This window comes from Loxodonta africana, chromosome 20 (assembly GCF_030014295.1).
Source record: "Loxodonta africana isolate mLoxAfr1 chromosome 20, mLoxAfr1.hap2, whole genome shotgun sequence".
NCBI classification, from domain to species: Eukaryota; Metazoa; Chordata; class Mammalia; order Proboscidea; family Elephantidae; genus Loxodonta; species Loxodonta africana.
This window is the reverse complement of record NC_087361.1, coordinates 66749365-66765267: the sequence shown is the minus strand read 5'-3', so window position 1 is coordinate 66765267 and position 15903 is coordinate 66749365.

Here is a 15903-nt window from a genome sequence, read left to right as displayed (position 1 = left end):
AGAGGGACCACAGAAAGTGTCTGACTATTCCACCATCTCAGCCTCACCTCCTGAACTCAATAGTTTTTAATTATTTGCAGATTCTTTTAGGTTTTCAATTTAGACACATTATCTTGGCATGGTACTGTCCTCCCCAACACTCTGTCTTTGGTTTTCTTCATTCTCCCTTGCTCCAGATGGGGTGAGACCAGTGGAGTATCTTAGATGGTCGTTCACAAGCTTTTAAGACCTCAAATGCTACTCACCAAAGCAGGATGTAGAATATTTTCTTTATAAACCATGTTATGCCATTTGAGCTATATGTCCCCCAAGACCATGGTCCTCAGCCTAGTGATTACAGCCAGGTAATTTGGTCACTCAGGGAGTTTGGATGTGTCTATGAAATGTCCATGACATTGCCTCGGCCAAGTTGTGTTGAATTCTCAAGTGTTGTGTATTGTCTTACCCTTCACCAAAGTTACCACTTATTTATTGTCTATTTAGTGTTTTTCCCTCTCCACCCCTCCCCTCCCTTGCAACCACCAAAGATTGTTTCTTTCTGTGTGCAAACCTTTTCATGAGTTTTTATAATAGTGGTCTGTTACGGTAATCCTCCTTTCGTGATTGACTTATTTCACTCAGCATAATACCCTCTAGGTTCATTCACCTTGTGGGATGTTTTGCAGATTCATCATTGCTCTTTATAGCTGTGTAGTATTCCACTGTGTGTATGTACCATAGTTTGTTTATCCCTTCATCCGATGATGGGTAGTTAGGTTGTTTCCATCTTTTTGCTATTGTGAATAATACTGCATGCAGTGAACATGGGTGTGCGTGTGTCTGTTCGTGTGACAGCTCTTATTTCTTTGGTATATTCTTAGGAGTGGGATAGCTGGGTTGTATGCTATTTCTATTGCTAGCATTTTAAGTACATACCATGTCATTTTTAAAAATGCTTGTAATATTTTGTATTTCTACCGGCAGTGCATAAGAGTTTCAGGCTCCCTGCAGCCTCTTCAACATTTGTTTTGTTATTATTATTATTTTAATTTGTGCCAGTAATGTTGGGTTGAAATGGTATCTCGCTGTAGTTTTGATTTACACTTCTCTAATGGCTATCGATTGCGAGAATTTCCTCACGTGTCTGTCAGCCACCTGAATGTCTTCTTTGGTGAAATATCTGTTCATATATCCTTTGCCCATTTTTTAATGGGATTATTTGTCTTTTTGTTGTAAAGGTGTTGGGTTTTCCTATAGATTTTAGAGATTAGGCCTTTGTCAGATTTGTCATAGCCAACATTTTTTCCCAGTCTGAAAGTTTCTCTTTTTACTATTTTGATGAGCGTGTTTACTTTTTAGAAGATCCCAGCTATCTAGTTTATCTCCTGGTGTTTGTGTATTGTCAGTTATGGTTCGTATTCTATTTATGCCATGTATCAGTGCCTCTAGTGCTGACCCTATTTTTTCTTCCATGATCTTTATAGTTTTTGGTTTTATTTTAAGTCTTTGATCCATTTTGAATTAGTTTTTGTGTGTGATGTGAGTTACGGGTCCTGTTTCTTTCTTTCTTTCTTTTTTTTTTTTTTACAGGTGGACATCCAGTTTTGCCACCACTATGCACTGGGTTTCTTTTTTGTTGTTGTTGTTAAAAAGACTGTCTTTTCCCCATTTAATGGACTTTGGGCCTTTGTTGAGGATCAGGTGACCGTAGGTGGATAGATTTACATCTGGGTTCTCAATTCTGTTCCATTGGCCAATGTGTCTGTCATTGTGCCAGTACCAGGCTGTTTTGACTACTGTAGCTGTATAGTAGGTTCTGAAGTTAGGTAGTGTGAGTCCTCCTACTTTATTCTTTCTCTTCAATAGTGCTATACTTATCTGGGGCCTCTTTCTGTTCCATATAAAGTTAATGATTAGTTTTTTCATCTTGGGGCGTGTGCAGTGCTTGGGGCTAGGTGGGCAGGATAAAGGAAAGGAAAGATGGGAAAGAGAGAAGAAACAACAATAACAACAAAACAAAAACAAACAAAAAATAAATAAATACGGTGCTGGCAGAGCTGGCCTTTGGGCGCAGGGTGGAATTGGGGTGGTGGTGAGCTGATGTCTCTCTCACTGGGCGGCAAGGCCCAGTCTGTCAGGAAGGGGCAGAGACAGCACAGGGCCTAAATTGAAGAGAGAAGAAAAAGGGAGAAGGGGAGAGATAAAGAAAAATTAAAAAATGGCACTGTGGGAGCCAGCCCGTGGGGGTGACACAGGCCCAGCGAGATCATGTGCCAGAGGCTTTCTAGCCAACTGGTAAAACACATCCCGTCAAGAAGGGGGGTGTGGTGCATGGGACTAGGTGGGTGGGAGAAAGGAAGGAAGGGAGAGAGAAGAAGAAATAATTAAAAAAAAAAAGGAAAGAAAGAAAAAGCAAAACCATACAAACAAACAAAAAAATGGTGCCGAAGTAGCCTGACAGTGGAGGCAGCGTGGACTAGGGTGGCTGTGTGCTGGTGGATCTCTAGCCAAGTGGTGTGGCACAGCCTGTCAAGAAAGGACTGGGATGGCACATGGTGCTAGCTGGGTGGGAGTAAGGAAAGGAAGGGAAAGATAAGAAATGGAAAAAAAATGGCATTGAGGGAGCCCGCAGGTGGGGCGGAGTGGACCTGGGGTGGTCACGTGCCAGTAGCTATCTAGCTGAGCATTGTGGCCAACACGTGGGGCTAGGTGGGTAGGAGAAAGAAAAGGAAGGAAGAGAAAGAGAGAAAAGAAACAAACAAAAAAGCCAAAAAAAAAAAAAAAATGGCACTGAAGGAGTTGGCCAGTGGGGGCAGGGCAGGCCTGGGTGGAAGTGAGCTGGCATCTCTCCAACTGCGTGACTGTGGCCCTTTGGAAAGTGGTGGAGGCCAAGTAGAAGGAAGAAAGGTGAGGGCTAGGAGGTGTGTATCCCTGGTTACGAGGTGTTCTGTCTCCTATTGGGGCTTTGTGAAGTTACCTTCCCATACTTCCTGTCCACTATTCTTGGTGGCTATAGTCCAAGATGGCGAATCTGTGTCGTGTTAGCTGGTAGGGGACCTCCATTCCATAGCTCTCCTCATTCTCTGTTCTCTGTCAGTTTCTGTTTCAGTTAGGTGCTTGATCGAATTCTTTATTCCTTCATTTGACGCTTAGGGTTCCAGGACCGACGTTTGTATCTGTTTAACTTAGCTTTTTGGGTCTTTGCTGTAGAGGGGTGGCATGGTGTTTCTGTCTATAGCACCATGTTGTTAGTTGAACCCAAACTGCAAACTCTGTCTCTTGTTTAGCAACTCAAATCTCAGTTCAGCTCTTTTATCCTTGTTTTTGTTGCTGTTAGGAGTCGTTGAGTCTGTTCCAACTCATAGCCACCCTGCATACAACAGAATGAAACACTCTCTGGTCCTGTGCCATTCTCGTGATTGTTGTTACGCTTGAGCTCATTGTTGCAGCCACTGTGTCAACCCATCTCGTTGAGCGTCTTCTTTTTTGCTGCCCTTCTATCTTACTAAGCATAATGTCCTTCTCCAGGGACTGGTCTCTCCTGATAATATGTCCAAAGTATGTGAGTCAAAGTCTCACCACCCTCATTTCCAAGGAGCACTATGACTGTACTCCTTCCAATACACTTGTTTGTTCTTCTGACAGTCCATGGGATATTAAATATTCTTCACCAACACAGTAATTCAAATGCATCAATTCTTCTTTGGTCTTCCTTATTCATTGTTCAGCTTTCACATGCATATGAGCTGATTGAAAAGATCATGGCTTGGGTCAGGCACACATTAGTCCTCAAGGTGACGTCTTTGCTTTTCAACACTTTAAAGAGGTCTTTTGCAGCAGATTTGCCCAATGGGAGATGGCATTTGATTTCTTGACTGCTACTTCCATGGGTGTTGATTGTGGATCCAAGTAATATGAAATCCTTGACAACTTCAATCTATTTTCTGTTTATCATGATGTTGCTTATTGGTCCTGTTGTGAGGATTTTTGTTTTCTTTATGTTGAGGTGCAGTCCATACTGAAGGCTGTAGGCTTTGATCTTCATCAGTAAGTGCTTCAAGTTCTCTTCGCTTTCGGCAAGCAAGGTTGTGTCATCTACATATCTCAGGTTGTTAATGAGTCTTTCACCAATCCTCGATGCCCCATTCTTCTTCACTTAGTCCAGCTTCTCAGATTATTTGCTCAGCACGCAGATTGATTAAGTATGGTGGAAGATAAAACCCTGATGCATACCTTTCCTGACTTTAAACCACACTGTATCCTTTTTATCCATTCTAACGCTGCCCCTGGATCTATGTACAGGTTCCTCATGAACACAAGTGTTCTGGAATTCTCATTTTTTGCAATGTTGTCCATAATTTGTTATGATCCTCACAGTTAAATGCCTTTGCACAGGCAATAAAACACAGGTAAACATCTTTCTGGTGTTCTCTGCTTTCAGCCAGGATCTGTGTGACATCAGCAATGATATCCCTTGTTCCATATCCTCTTCTGAATCCAGCTTGAATTTCTGGTAGTTCCATGTTGATTACAGCTGCAGAAGTTTTGAAAGATCTTCAGCAAAATTTTACTTGCATGTGATATTAATGATATCGTTCGATAATTTCCATATTCAGTTGGATCAGAATAGGCATTAACATGGATCTCTTTCAGTTGGTTGGCCAGGTAGCTGCCTTCCAAATTTCTTGGCATAGATGAGTGAGCACTTCTAGTGCTGCATCCATTTGTTGAAACATGTCAATTGGTATTCCGTCAATTTCTGAAGCCTTGTTTTTTCACTAATGCCTTCAGTGCAACTTGGACCTCTTCCTTCAGTACCATCAGTTCCTGATCATATGCTACTCCTGAAACGGTTGAACATTGACCAATTCTTTTTGGTAATTTTTCTTTTATCCTTAGCTGGTCTATTTTCAGTCTGTTCTTCTCCTGAGTGATTCAGAGATTATCAGCCAGAGATTTGAGTAAGTCTTGCAGTGGTTAAGAGCTCGGCTGCTAACCAAAAGGTCAGCAGTTCAAATTCATGAGCCACTCCTTGGAAACCCTAAGGGGTAGTTCTACTCTGTCCTACAGGGTTGCTATCAGGCAGAATCGACTCAACGGCAACAGGAATACTACTTAGTATGAGCTCCCCCTCTCCCAGTCACCCTTTATTTTCCAGTGACTCCTGTTGCCTCAAAATCTGTTTTCTGTTTCTTCAGGTCAGAAAGACTGCTGGTTTTCCATTTGAGTTTTGGCCATTCTACACCATGCTGACTGTGATTTTCCCTCAGACTAAAAGTCATAACAATTGGAAAAAACCCAATACTATTGCCTTCTTCTAAGAGTTATCAGTCCTCTAGAATGCATCTACTTTGGTTCACTCTCTGGCCTTTTCAGGTAGTTCTATATTATTTTATTTGTATTTTGTTCAAAGTTTATAATTGTTATCTGTGGGAGGGTAAGACCAGTAGGAACTTACATAATCATACTGAAAATGGAACTCTTTATGCTGTTATTCACAGTCTTTTAAGCTTGCATAGAACAGGTTGGCCCCTCTTCAGGGAAAATTTTTTCCCCCTGGATATCTGCATGGCTCATGACTTAATTCACATCTCTGCTCAATTCTCACATATTCAAGCAGGGCTTTATTGACCATATTATCTAACATATATTGCCCATCCCATCTCATGCATTACTACTTACCACTTTACTCCGCTTTATTTTTCCTTATAGGACTTCTCTGTCGCTTGTCAGCATTTAAGACCCCAGATGCCACACTTCAAAGTGGAATGCAGAACGTTTTCATAATAGAATTATTTTGCCAGTTGACTTAGAAGTCCCCTTAAGCCATAGTCCCCAAACCCCGGCCCTTGCTCCACTGACCTTTGAAGCATTCATTTTATCCCGGAAACTTCTTTGCTTTTGGTCCAGTCCACTTGAGCTGACCTTCCCTGTATTGAGTATTATCCTTCACTTCACCTAAAGTAGTTCTTATCTACTAACTAATCAGTAAATAATCCTCTCCCACCCTCCCTCCCTCCCCGCCTCGTAACCACAAAAGTGTGTGTTCTTCTCAGTTTATACTATTTCTCAAGATCTTATAATAGTGGTCTTATACAATATTTGTCCTTTTGCATCTGACTAATTTCACTCAGCATAATGCCTTCCAGGTTCCTCCATGTTATGAAATGTTTCACAGATTCCTCACTGTTCTTTATCGATGCATAGTATTCCATTGTGTGAATATACCATAATTTATTTAACCATTCATCCATTGATGGACACCTTGGTTGCTTCCAGCTTTCTAAGCACTTTTTATGAAAGTGATTTTCCTTTTCCAAAAATCGTTAAGTAACACTTCCCCAGGAAATCCTGGTAGTGTAGTGGGGAAGAGCTATGGCTGCTAATCAAAAGGTCAGCAGTTCAAATCCACCAGGCACTCCTTGGAAACTCTGCGGGGCAGTTTTACTCTGTCCTATAGGGTCGCTATGAGTCAGAATTGACTTGGCAATGGGTTTGGTTTTTTAACACTTGCACAAAACTTTATAAATAATAAATGGCTGAGCCAGGACCTGAACCAAATTTGCCTGGTTCCACAAAATATGCACCTTCCACTATAATCTACTTTTTAAACAATGTAAATAGCTATCAACAAAAAATAGATAATGGGTAGAGACAAGAAAGATACGGATATGAGGTTAAGATCTAGAAAGCAGAACAGCTGTCTCCTTTCTCTAAGTCACCGTGAAAAGACAAAATCAAGAGTTACTGAGTGAATGAATAAATGGACATTGAAGGAGCATTATGTTAGCTACTTAGGGAGATAGTTGGCTCAGAAAACTTGGTGATGCTCTTTAAGCTTTTGTAATCTAGAGGGAGCTTAGTTACTGTTGTTAGTTATTGTTGAGTAGATTCCAACTGATGATGACCCCTTGCAGTATGTGACGAATGCTAGAATAATGCAACAATCGCTGTGGCATTGAAGTTTAAAGAAGCAAGAGGAATGATCTTGTGTCTTTTGGAGGTAGATCTAAAAGACGAGCGTGATTTCAAAAGAAAAACTTGGAAGTTTAGATAGATGATAAGGAGTCCTTGGGTGGCACAGGTGGTTAAGTGCTGGCCTACTAACCTAAAAGTTGGCAGTTCGAACCCACGCATAGGCATCTTGGAAGAAATACTGGTGATCTGCTTCTGAAAAGTAACAACCGTGAAAATCTTACAGAACATAGTTCTACTCTGAAACACACAGGGTCACCATGAGCTAGAATTGAATCGTCAGAAACTGGTAAGTGATAACCATGACATGAGCAAGAGCTTAGAGATGAAAGAGAATTAGTTTAATTTAGGAAACAATGGATAGTTTATTTAGCTGAAGTTTAGGGTACCTGAATCAGAGCAGTTGAATAAAATACGGGAGAAGTCCATTAGGAGCTTTCTGAATACTAGGGCTACTGGTTTCACTTCATAAGCAGTGGTAAAAGGTTGAAAACTTCTAGGCATAATACACGTTTAGAATGGTTGGCATAGAAGATAGAAAATTTTTATTGAGATATTTGTAGATTCACATGTAGGCATAAGAAATAATACACAAAGATTCCCTTTTTTTTTTTTTTTACCTAGTTTTCCCCAGTGATAACATCTTGAAAGCTGTAATACAATATCACAAGTAGGGTATTGACATTTGCACAACTCACAGATTTTTATAAAATATCTCACTTTACTAATTTGTGTTTGTATGCACATGTGTGTATATAGTCAGTTCTATATGATTTTCTCACATATGTAGTTTCATGTATCCACCACCATAGTCAAGAAACAGAACATTTCCATTACCACAAGGATCCTTTGCCTTGACCTTTTATAAACACACCCATTTCCTTTCTCCTCATCCTCCCATCCCTAACCCCTGGCAGCCACTAATCTCTTCTCCATTTCTAAAATTTTTTCATTTCAACTAAAAATTACATGCAGGAGTGCAATTAGTGGATCACATGGTAGTTTCAAATTTAGTTTTTCAGGAAACTGCCAAACTGTTTTCCAGATAGGCAATGCCATTTTGCATTTCCACCAGCAATGTATGAACAATCTGGTGTCTCTCATCCTTACCAGCATTTGGTGTTGTCACTATTTTAATTTATCCATTCTTGTAGGTGTGTAGTGATATCTCACTGTGGTTTTAATTTGTATTTCCCTAGTGGATAATGCAAACAGACTATCAAAAGAACCACAATCAGTCTTAGAAGATCCAGAATGTTCCTTAGAAGTGAGGATGGCAAGACTTTGACTTGCTTACTTTGGACGTGCCATCAGGAAAGAAGAATCACTAGAAAAGGACATAACGTTTGTTAAAGTAGAACGCCAACAACAACAAGGGGAGCCCTCCATGAGATGGATTGACACTGTAGCCATGTTAATGAACTCAAAAAAAAAAAATTTTTTTTTTAAACGTACCAAAAATCATGAAGATGGTGCGTTTTGATCTGTTATACATAAAGTCACTATGCATCGGAGCCAGCTCAATGGGAACTAACAACAGTGAGTAATGATATTAAACATCCTGTCATGTGCGTACTTACTATTTTGTATATCTTTTTCAGAGACGTGCCTATTTATGATTTTTGCCCATATTCCAGTGGGATAGTTTGTTTTCTTACTGTTGATTTTGAGAGTTCCTTGTATATTTAAAAAAATAATCTTTTGTCAGACATGTGGTTTGAAAATATTTTCTCCCAGTCTATAGCTTATCTTTTCATCCTTTCCACGTGATACTTTGTAGAGCAAAATTTTTTTAATTCTGACAAGGTCTAATTTATCAATTTTTTGTGCAGTATGCTTTTGATGTCAAGTCTAAGAGTTCTTTGTCTAGCCCTACGTCCTAAACATGTTATCTTATTTTTTTTTTTCTAAAAGTGTTATGGTTTTATGTGTTACATTTAAGTCCATGATTCAGTTTTAGATAATTTTTGTGGAAGATGTAAAGTTTAGGTCAAAGTTTATTTATTTATTTTTGCCTGTAGATGCCCATTTTTTCTAGCACTATTTTGTTAAAGAGGGTATCTACACTTTTTTCATTGATTTGCTTTTACATCTTTTTCAAAATCAATTGAACCTCTTTATATATACGTAACTTTTAAGTGTCTAGCATGAGCTCTTTATTCAGCAAATACTTATCGAAGTCCTACTGTGTGCCAGATATGTGTACACTGTTCTAAGCTTTGGGATGCAGCACTGCAAAATCAGATAAAAAACAAAAACAAAAAAACCCCACTGTCATGGAGCTTACATTCTAGTGAGGAAGATAAATTGATGTATTATTTTTAAAATCTTCTCTCTCACTGCTCCCCAATGTGATCCTCTAGCCAAATTAGTCTACTAACTTCCCACGAATAACTCCATGCACCACCCACAGCTTTGCCCATAGAATTCTTCCTAAATATAAAGTGCCCACCACCAATGCAGCTATTTTCCAATTCCAATCCCTGCCTCTAGGAAGCATTTCCTGACATATTTGACTCATGATTTTCTTTTTCTATCCTCCTATAGTACATATTTCCTGTTTTCTTGTGGCATTTATCATATTTTGCCTGGATATGGGACTTAACTATTCATGTGTTATGTCTTATCCCAATGAGATGCAAGCATGCTCCTTAATATCCTCCATGGAGCTTAGTGCAACAATCTACAGAAAGTGTATGCCTATCAACGTCCATTGGGTTAATAGAGTTGCACTTAATGGGAAGCTCAGGAATGGCCATATTTAAGCCCTGGCTTAGCTACTCTTTCCAGAGGAACATGTTCAGTGCTTGTGCTATGAGAGGTATGAAGTGTGCTCCCTCCTCTCAGAGTGAGGACATTAGAATAAAGGTCTGTCCCTCTGTCTGTTTATCCACATAGACCCAGACCAGTTGCTGTTAACATGATTCTGACTCATGGAAACCCCATGTGCAACAAAGTAGAACTGTCTTCCATAGGGTTTCCAATGGCTGGACCTTTCTTCCAAGGCACCTCTGGGTGGACTCAAATCTTCAGCCTTTCAGTTAGCTGAATGTGTTAACTGTTTGTACCACCCAGAGACTCCCATAGATTCACATAGTCATGTCATAATACAACTGTCAAATGAGTGGACAGAGAATAGAATGTAACTAAGAGCACAGCTTTTGGAGGCAAGCAGACCTGGATTGGACTTCTGGTATCTTCATTCATTGCATGACCTCATGGGATTTATTAGTCTGCTTTTTTATTTTGATTTATTTATTTTCTCAATCTGTTTCCTCATATGTAAATGAGGATGATAATAACAACTACATAATAAAGTTGTTCTGAGAATTAAATGAGACATTGTACGTGAAGTATTAGCAGGGTGGTTGGCGCATAATTAGATGCTCTCATTTTTACTAACAAGTGCTATGGGTGTTCAAAGAAACCAGATTGTTGTGCCGGGGCAGTCAGGGAGGGCTCACAGGGAAGGTAGCAATTGAATTAGATGAGTGGAGAGGAGGACGGAGGGACTGTCAAGGAGAAGGGGTACATAACAAAAAGTGAGATGGGAAACCTGCTGCACGACTGGAAAAGGCTCTCTGAGAGTAAGTTTTCACTGAGAAAAACCAGGAAACGTTTTTCTAAATACCCACGGGTTGCTATAAAGTTTTAATATTTTATTTATAGAAAACTTTTTCAACCCTAATAAGAAATCTTTCCTAAAATTTCTTTAAAATTATCTGTATTACCAATGTATTAAAATTTTTATTAAATTCTCAAACAAGGGTTTATGAATCCTGATATAATGTCTTTCAATACAGGCTAATTCTACTTATTATTTGAGTCATTGTTTCTTCTGTTTCCCTAAGATTCTTTTCTATAAAAGAGTCAAAGCACATATGGTATTCTTGGGGTTGAGGGTGGGGAGGTGCTTAGGAATTCTGGATTTGCACAAAGCCCTTACTAGTTTTCACAGAGATATATCTGTTTATCACAAATGCTTCTTGAGTAACTTCTGTCAAAAAAACCCCTCTATTGCTGACTCCAAACTTTATTACCAAAGGTCCTACACTGTCCCCAAGTAGCATGTACTTTTAGCTGAGACAGCATGTTTCTAGTACCATAGACTGCATCAAGCAAGGCTACATAGGTTCAAATCCTGACTCCGCTCCTCACCAGTTGTGTGACCTTGGGCAAGTTACTTAACCTCTCTGTGCTTCTTTCCTCATTTTTAAATAAAAAAAAATAGGGATAATAATAATGCTTACCTCATAGAGCTGTTTGGGGGGGTTTAATGAGTTAATATTTGTAAAGTGCTTCAGATAATACCTAACACACTAATAAGCACTACGCAGCCTCCGTGCCCGGGCACACACACATATTTGTTGAATATATGAAATTATTTAAAAAAAATTGTTCTACACAAGGCGAGGAGTTGATTCCCCTTCCCCCAAATACACATACACACACCCACTTTCCTTAATTCTCAGCTGCAGAGTAGTGCCTGGGGCACCTCCATTTTGTGAATTATGCAAGTTATTTTACAAGCTGTGGAGTTGATTAGAAGGATAAAAGCCTTGCAATAAGTCCTCTTAGTTCTATGCTAATTTCCTTAATTAGTCAGAAAAAAGTCAAATCTTTCTCTCTCACTACCCAAGGTTGAGGTTCACCTCCCAAAATTACACACAGAAGCTATAAATATATTAAGAAATCTGCATTCACTCCTGAATTGAAGTATGAACGTGAGGAAGGATATGTCTGGTTGGAGTGGCTAAAATCTCCTGCAGATTTTTAAGATGGTCAGCTCCACCTCCTCAATGTAAAGGTAATTCAATCTCCCAGGGCAGAATATTGGTAAACAGTTAGACCAACTGTAGATGGGCTCGGAAGTGACTCAGAGAGCAAATGTCCCCTGGAGTGGCAGAGTTGCCATGTGTCATAGATAGAATTGTGCCCCCAAAAATATGTGCATCAATTTAGTTAGGTCATGACTCCCCCAGTATTGTGTCATTGTCCACCACTTTGTCATCTGAAGTTATTCTCCTACATGTTATAAATCCATCTCTATGATGTTGATGAGGCAGGATTAGTGACAGTCATGTTAATCAGGCAGGTCTCAATCTACAAGATTGGATTGCGTCTTAAACCAATCCCTTTTCAGATACAAAAGAGAGAAGCGAGCAGAGAGACAGGGAGACCTCGTACCACCAAGAAAGCAGTGCCAAGAGCAGAGTACATCCTTTGGACCCAGAGTTCCTGTGCAGAGAAGCTCCTAGACCAGGGAAAGATGGATGATAAGGATCTTGCTCCAGAGCCGACAGAGAGAGAAAGCCTTCTCCTGGAGCTGGCACCCTGATTTCAATGGCAGTGGGTTAAACTGTGAGAGAATTAATTTATTTTTGTTAAAGCCATCCACTTGAGGTTTTTCTGTTATAGCAGCACTAGATGACTAAGACAGCTTGGGTACATTCTTGAGCCTGAGTGGGGTCAGTCATGGTTTAATTCCAAATATCCAAGAAAAAGAGAACCGTTGGATCTTATGCAGGCCAGAGCCTTTCTTGAGAAAGTTGACCTATGGGGCTGACCTTCTTAGTGGTCAAACTGCTGTTATGGTAGAGTAAGTAAAATATTCCTAAGCGGACTATTTACATCATTTTACTCATAACAATTCCAGTAGCTAAGCTGCTGTCACTGTTTTTGTTTTACACAGGAGAAAACTGATGTAAGGAGAGAGGTCCTGGAATGCAGAAATAAAGAGCTCAGAATCTGGAATTAGACACCCCTGAGTTCATACCTGGCTCTGCTACTTAAAGGCTGTGTGATTTGGGACAATATATTTTGCCTATGTTCCTCAGTTTCCTCATCTTTGCAATGGGGATAACCATGGACCTCCCTCACAGGGTTGTTGAAGGCTTCCAAGATACAATGCATGTAATGTGCTTAGCACATAGGCTGACACATAGCAAGTGCCCAGTGAATATCGGCCAGTGGTAGTGCTGGCAGAGGTGGTAGTCACGATGGCAGTAACATGGGCAGCAGTACTGTGGGAAAAAAAGGTAGATACAACAATGTTTCTTGTCCCTTTTATTACTTAATAATGTCAAAATGCACTTTCTCTGAGATACATAGGGTGCTGAGAACATGTGTCTTGATTACAGCTCTGTGCCTCAAGCCAGAAATACCCAATGGAAGGGTATCTGTGGAGAAGGATCAGTATGTCCACCCTGAGACTGTCATCATCCAGTGTGACCCTGGCAATAGGATGGTTGGCTCCCCGAGTATCTCTTGCTCAGAGAACAAATCTTGGAGCCTGAATGTACCCAAGTGTGAGAGGGTGAATAACACTCATTCAATGCATTTGGGCCATATGTTGTCTCAGTGCAAATCACAGGGAAATGGACTGGCCCATGAGACAGAAATAGTAACTATGTGTCCTGCCTCTGAAGGGTAGACTTGTTGGAGTTCATGTACAAGGTCTTCACAGGTACTGGTTCTTTCCATCTTGAAGCATTGTGGGGAGTCTATGGCAGTGGAAAAGTTTATTGCAGCTATTTTACGGCAGGTTAACCCGGTCTGTGGACAGTGGAGTCTCTTTTTTCCAGTTGCTGTCCAGTTGGTTCCACATCATGGAGGCCCCATGTGCATTAGAGTACAAGTGAGCTCCATAGGGTTTTCAGTGGTTGATTTCTTGGAAGTAGATCACCAGGCCTTTCTTCTGAAGCACCTCTGGGTAGACTTGAATCACCAACCTTTTGGGTAGCAGCCAAGCACTAACCATTTGCATCACACAAGGACTCCATCCTCACCCTAGCCCTCCCTACTTTCTCCAATATGTGATGCACTTTTGCTCCATTTCTGGTTGGTCAGCAGAGCTAATAAGTCAGTTGTTCTTTAAGAACGTTTTTGGGATCCTCTTGCAGGTTTCCTCCCTCTCTGCTGCAGCTGATACTCATTATTACCTAAGAACAGATACGGATTCAACTCTCAAGAAAATACATAGCTAAGATTCTAAGCATTTTTCTGAAGTTTCCTGCCTACTTATCTTCAGTCTTATCTATCATCAGGCTTCCTGAAAGACAGCTCTTCACAAGATAGAGGGCACTTTCAGAAACCACCCTCTTGATTTTCTCTTTCAGGAAGTCCCTGACGGTCGTGAGATACCCCCGGCAGGCCAAAATCTCTTCCATTGCCTCCCAATTCCCCAGGATTCAAAAGTGGCCCTGATATTACAAAAACTCTCTCTGGAGACTGAAAAACTGGAGAAAGAGAGAGCCAAGGAGAAAAGCATTTAAGGCACTGCATCTCTTCTCCCAGATGGAAAACAGATTCCCTTGTCTGGGCAGCTTCCCAGAGAAAGCCTCAGTTCATCAACTCCACTTAAGCATCATCACTAATTGCAATAAATAACTTTGGCAAAACTTGCTCATATGCGTAGTGACCATGGGAATGCAGAAATATTTTTTTTTAGTACCATTTATCACTCAGCTTAAGTTCTTACTTTTCTGGGCTTAGCAGGTTGGCTAAAATAAATAATTATTAAAAATCAGATTGTCCTTATTTTCATTTGAGTTTTTGTCATATGAGTGCCCCACACAAGTCCACTTCTGAAGTTAGTTCAGTTTCTTTTCCATTTTATTATAACCATGACAATGGACTCAAACATAGGAGCAGTGACTTACAGCTGGCAGTGTTCATGTAATGACTTCTCTTTCATTTTGGACCTCAGGTGCAGAGTTTAGTAAATCATATTCCTTAGTTTGTGATAGGGAGCCCTGATGGCACAGCAGTTAAGCACTCAGCTGCTAACCAAAAGGTTGGTGGTTTGAACCCACCAGCTGTTCCATGGAAGAAAAGATCTGATGATACACTCCCATAAAGATTTCAGCCTAGAAAACCCTATGGGGCAGCTCTACCCTGTCCTATAGGCTCACTGTGAGTTGGAACCGACTCAAAGGCTCACAACAATAACTATAACAATCTTTGGTAAATGTAAAACCCCCTCCATTTTCTCTCCTTTCCCCTTGATTCCGCATTTTTCTCTCTCCATCCTCCAGGAGACCACTCTAGTGTGCGTGGTACCAAAAAAAAAAAAAACAGTTGCCAATGAGTCGACTCCAATTCAAGGTGACCCCATGTGTGTCAGATTGTTGTTAGTTGCGTCAAGTCGGCTCTGACACATTGTCGTTGTCAGCTGCAGTCAAGTCGATTCTGACTCATGGCAAACCCACATGTACAGAGTAGAACTGACCATAGAGTTTTCACGGCCAGGACGTTTCAGAGTAGCAGACTGCCAGGCCTGTCTTCCAAGGTGGAATCTAACTACTGACCTTTTTGGCTAGTAGTCGAGCACTTAACTGTTTGTGCCACCCAGGGATGCCTCTTACGCATAGCAACCTTATATATAACAACAAAACCTTGCCCAGTCCTGTACCATATTCACGATTACTGCGATGTTTGAGTTCACTTTTGTGGCTATTGTGTCAATTCATCTCATTGAGGGTTTCCCTCTTTTTCACTGACCCTCTACGTTACCAACATGGTGGCGTAGTGGTTTAGAGCTACAGCTGCTAACCAAAAGACCAGCATAGGAAACCCTATGGGGCAGTTCTATTCTGTCCTATAGGGTCACTATGAGTCAAAATCTACTTGATGGCAACGGGTTTGGTTTTTGGTTTTGGTCCTTTTCTATCAATTGGTCTTTCCTTATGATGTGTCCAAAGTAAGGGAGCCAAAGTCTCACCATCCTCACTTCTAAGGAGCATACTGGTTGTATTTCTTCTTAGGCTGATTTGTTTGTTCTTCTGGCTGTCCATAATATATTCAATATTCTTTGCCAACACCACAATTCAAATGCAGTATAGATGTCCTTCAGTAAGAACACATCTTATAGTAGGTGGGTTTGGGATGTGTATACATTCATCAAGTTCCTTGATCCCGAGTATTACATAGTTGTTGTTAAGTGCTCTC